The sequence below is a fragment of the Ipomoea nil genome, unplaced genomic scaffold, assembly GCF_001879475.1.
Source record: "Ipomoea nil cultivar Tokyo-kokei standard unplaced genomic scaffold, Asagao_1.1 scaffold3054, whole genome shotgun sequence".
Classification (NCBI taxonomy): Eukaryota; Viridiplantae; Streptophyta; class Magnoliopsida; order Solanales; family Convolvulaceae; genus Ipomoea; species Ipomoea nil.
In genome coordinates, this window is record NW_017619482.1 from 818546 (window position 1) to 824232 (window position 5687).

Genomic DNA, 5687 nt, shown 5'->3' on the forward strand with positions numbered 1-5687 from the left:
TATTCATTATCAATAAATTAAATAAGAGAAATAATTTTATTAGTTATATTGTCTTTATTTTTTCCAAAGCAAAGATTCTTTACATTCAAATTCATCAATTCATATTTATTACATTGTCCATTATCTTCTTTTTACACTATCTTGTAATTAGATATCAAAGTTATGATACAAAATAATGTTATATATTTATTTACCAAGTATTTTATTAATACCATGAAAAAAATAAAAAAAAAAAGTTTGAAGTCAATCATATTAACTACTTGGGGGATTTGATGACAAAAATAATATTCAAATAACCCAACAAATTGAAGCAGGAAACTACCTCATAATATCTTTGGACTACGTCATATTTAAAATGTTCAAATTTGTTCTACTTTATCAAATCTTATTCCTTAAACTAGGGATTTCTTTATCAATAATAACTCATTCAACAATAATGGTTGCACCAAATGAACCCCGAGCAGAACACCTAAAGGACTTGCATGCTTTTATGTTGATAATAATATGTAAATATTATTAATATCATTATCTTACGTAGCTACATTTAAAACTGTTAATGCAGTGCAATAGAGGATCGTAACACACTTGATGCATTGAAAAGATGCCAAGATTACAACAATGCTGCAATCAATTTGGCAAACCTAGAAAATGAAAAAAATTTAAATTAAAATAGCCACCGTTGATTCATTTATTTATCCTGTATGTAAAATAATTATTGTGTATTCATTAAATATATTAAAACTAATATAAATTTATAAGTAATTTCATCTTCTAAACTCAACCTGCTTAGATTAATTACAACCAATATCAACATCAACATTTACAACAAAAATACTAGGTATATAGGATGCAGTCGCTATTTTAAAAAAGTTTATGCACAAAGTGGAAAACAATTTAACTCGAAGGTTAATATTAATTCAATAAAAAAATTAAAAAAAATACACACACACAAAATAAAGTACTACACTCATTCATACTAATTCTAAAAATATGAACTTGAAAATGAACATGTACAAAATGGATATGGAAATTATTGGTGAAACTGGACACGTTGCAACATCAATATTCGGACAACCTACAAAGTTATTATTGTTACTATCAAGTAAACAAGTTATGAAAATAGAACAAGAGATACTACTCATGAATCTTATACAAATATGATAACTATTAATATTTTATTCAATACTTCCACATTAAACATGCAGGGAACAAACTACCACTTCAAAATATCAACATACGCTTGCAAGATCAAGAGTTCATCGTACAACTAAGATCTCATTCATATACACAACAAGAAAAATCCACAATTTCCTACACCATAATCTCATTACATGATGTTGTCATCTATGCTACAAACAGTAACCCAATTGCAAATAACACACTACCAACAAAAAGGAATAGGACAAATAGTGAAGATGAAGACAATGACAATGTTACTCAAAAGAGAATTAAGAATACTTCGAACAATTCAAATCAAAAGTAGTATTTTTTTATACTATCATTTTTAGATCAAGTATTTAGACTATCGATTTTATTAGTGATGTTATATTTTGTCACATTATATTCCTGTATAGTTGTTATGTTTGATTTAGTCTTAACTACTAGTCTATTGTATAGGAGAGGTTAGATTAGTTAGGGAAGTCTTTTGTTCCTTTTGTAACTCTATGTTTCTCGCTGTGATTCTAAACACGAGAATTATTCATTCATCTGATATCAGTTAGCGATAGGTAATTTTTTTCCTCTCTCCTCTCTCCAAAATTATGTTGACGAACTCAAGTGAACGCACAATGACCGCTGCCACCGTACCGTCGTCATCCACCCCTAATTCCCTATCCATGGCGCATCACTTTGTGTCCATTAAGCTCACCGCGCGTAACTTCCTCTTCTGGCGCACACAAATAATGAATTTCCTATATCATCTTGCATTCATATACTTTGAGCTACATATTTAAATAAACAAATTCGACATTCAATTACCTATGAATTTCTCCTATATAATCTTGCATTGATAAACTTTCAAATATTTAAATGTAAACATTGGGTATTAACCTATTCACGCAATGCACATGTAAAACTAGTATTTTAATATAAAAATGAATATAATTAACAATTGTAGAGATGTGTTGAGATTTTTTATTTTATTTTTTTCAAAATAAATTTACATAAAAGGTGTTAGTTGGTGTCCGTGTATTATCCTAATATAAAGACGAATGTACAATTGCAGATATGGAAGTGTTAAAAGATTGAATAATATTTTCAAAAAGATTGAATAATCATAGAAAGCTACTTCAAATTGAGTGATAAAGGACTATCAAGGTGTGAATTAAAGGCGAATGCACAATTGTAGAGATGGAAGTTTTAAAAGATTGAATAATCATACGAAGCTACTTCAAATTGAGTGATAAAGGACTATCAATGTGTGAATGTGAGATAGATATTTGATTTAAGCAATGTTGAAAAAATTGCTAGGCGTCTGGAGACCGCCTAGGGCGCATAGAGCGTCTAGGCGGGCGCCTAGGACGCCTAGGCGGGCGCTTAGGCCGCCTAGGAGGCTGAGCGCTTAGCGCTTAGGCGCGATTTTTGCAACACTGGATTTAAGGGTATATTTGATTCTATCTTTCATAGACTGTTATGAAATTTAAAATTTTGGAGGTTTTGAATTCAAACTTTTAGTCTATAAAATCAATTATTATTCTATGGACCATTGTATATCATGAATAAAAGGTACATTTTTAATATATTAAAGGTATATTATTTGTATATTGAAGGTATATTATTTGAAATTACATTATTTGAGTACTGAAGATATATTATATTAGTTTATATACTATTAAATAATATACATTCAGTACATAAATAATGTACATTTAGTATATTAAAAAAGTGCATTTTATTCATGGTTCACATAAAAGCTTGTCCTTTAAAAGTCGGACGATATTCGATTAAGATGTTTAAAGAGTCATTTAAAGTCAGATGATATTTCATTAAGACTTTTAAAGAATTTTTAAAAGTATAGTCCATTTGTATTTAAAAAGTTATGAACTTTTAAAGTCCACTATTATTTTTTGAATCTTCATCCTAAAAGAATATGAATTTCATACTATAATTATTCTAAGAATACATTGTTTTCTCTTTACTTAAATCATACCCTATTTGTTGTAGCACAAATTTAATTTTCTATTCCAAATCTATATTTTTTTAATTAAAAAGTACATTTTATTACAAGCTGATCTACTAATAATATGTATGCATGAGACAAAATTTTTCTCTATTTTAAGAATTTAAATGCAAAAATTTTATTTTCTAATCAATCTTATAGGAAAAAAAATAATGTTTCAAAATATCTATGAGAGTTTACAAGATGAATAGTTTATATATAACAATAATTGAGGTCTCAATCATATGTTACAAATTAGAAAAAAGTTCGGGTTCGGTTTGGAATTAGTTTGGTTCAATATTTGGTTCGGTTTAAGAACCTCAATTTTTAACATTTCCGAATTTTGCAAATACACTACCCAAATAATACACATTTACATAGTCTAAATCCAAAGCCTAAACTTTTATAACAAAATAGCAATCTAAAGTTCAAACACACTACTAAGTACTAATTACAAACATCATTTGGTTTTTTTTGCCCAACCGACCGACCGATCTTCAGTTGGCTCACTTGGAATGTTTTGTTGACAAGATAAAGAATCATCCATTTGTATAGTTAATATTTGAAGAACAAGTGTCAAATATTGTATATTTAACTTTTTGACACAATTTGTCATTGCTTGGCAAAATATATTCTCAATGCAGTGCACTGGAAATATATTCTAGTACTGGAAAATAATTCCAATGCACTGAAAATCAAAATTAGAATGATGTTGATGTACATTAATTTCATAGAAACATGAAACTAAAAAAAAATACTGAATATTGTAAGAATAACTCAAGTTAGAGATAATTGGGAGACAAAGAACAATTGCGACAAACTATAAAAGTACGTGCAAAGTAGAGAACAAGAAATAAAAAAATCAAATAAAAATTTTAATAGATATAACAGTGAAAATAAGATCAGAGCTGAACGGTGGAGCAGACAACAAGAGACATGAATTTATTATTATTATTATTATTATTATTATTATTATTATTATTATTATTAACAAACGGTATTCAGTTTGGTTCAATTTTTTACAGAATCATTCGGTATATAAGAATCCATTACCGTTCAGTTGTTCGGTATATTACCGAACCAGATTAGTTGGGTTTGGAAAAACCAAACCAAATTGCACACGCCTACTTTGACATGTATGTTGACTATTTATTAGTATTATAGTGTGACTTATTTATTCATTTTATTTCCTTTTTTTTTTTGAAAAAAATGTTTTTAATCAATTAATGCATATTGGATGACAAATGATACGTATTTTAAAAAGTACAAACGGCATTATATTTTTTAAAAATACATATATAGATAAATCGTATATATTTATTTTGTTTTGATATTGTTGGTAGTAAATAAGTCGATACACAAAATAAAATTTAATTTCAAAAATTAATTCTAACTACAATTTTGGTATGAAACCAAAATAATTAGGGATTTAATTTATAAAAAATTAATTCCACCAAACTTGGTATGAAACTAAGAAATATTTATATAAAATATATAAATACTAATAAAGGGTTTAATTTTCTAACATGAGGTTATAACCAAACGGAAATAAGGAAAGATCCAAGTTGTGTGTAACACACACTTCCCTTAAAACTGATTCGATACCTCCTTAGGTTTTTAGGAGAGCTGTAGCGTCAGTTTTCCAGGATAAAATGGATCATGACCTTAAGTTTGAACATTCAAATAAAAGGTCTGGGGAACTAGAACAACAGGCTGAGAACTTCGTACTTTTACAGAAGTGTTGGTAGAAATTTTAGAAGAAAATGATTTTGAGAGAGGAAGAGAGAAAAATTCAGATTTTGACAGTTCAAAATCAGCAGGACAACAATCTGCCAACACCAAGCTTTTATAGGGGATAAAAAAAAATAGCATTAATCCATGACATTAACAATTGAAATAAATTCAGTTTTGTAACCTTAGTAATAGACAATCGGTAATCAATTCTAAAATTCAAAATTAGAATTAGTTTACAATTAATTTCATAACATCAAAATTAATACCCAGAACGGTACTCCGAAGAGTAACTCGAATGGACGAATTCGAAAAGTAACTACTCTGAATGGTACCCGGAGGGTTACATACGAGTAGTCAACTGTTTGGTCAAACCGAACAATCACATTCGATACAAAAATGTTCGTGCACACGTACACAAGTCAAGCATTACTAAACTCATTTTAAGGAAGGTTTTGATTTGCACCCCTTGCGCGCGCGAGAGAAAACCTCTACACTATACAATTCAACATACCTTTAAAAGACTCTTGTATATATAGCGGTGCAAACTCACTTTCCAAACCAATGTGGCATGTGGGACAAGTGCTTTTACAAAGTCTTTCCACCTTTATTTTTCAATTCAAATGGATCTACTTTGAGAATCAATTTTTCATTCACCCATCATCCGTTTTGAGTGTACAATATATCAATTTTTTCATTTTACTGCGAAGTATCCAAATCCACTTTAATCTGACCTAAATTGATAGTGGACCTCCTATATATTTATACTATAAAATAATTACTTAATTAAATGTCATTT

At 28.5% G+C, this 5687-nt stretch overlaps 1 long non-coding RNA gene across 1 annotated transcript; it reads right to left on the bottom strand.

Annotated features, from left to right (window-relative positions):
- Positions 1-391: 391 nt before the first annotated feature.
- Positions 392-1482, bottom strand: LOC109163981. The gene is made up of 2 exons (XR_002051368.1): positions 1293-1482; positions 392-477 (listed from the first exon to the last, which is right to left on the bottom strand). It is a non-coding gene; the product is annotated as an uncharacterized LOC109163981 (long non-coding RNA).
- Positions 1483-5687: the final 4205 nt, after the last annotated feature.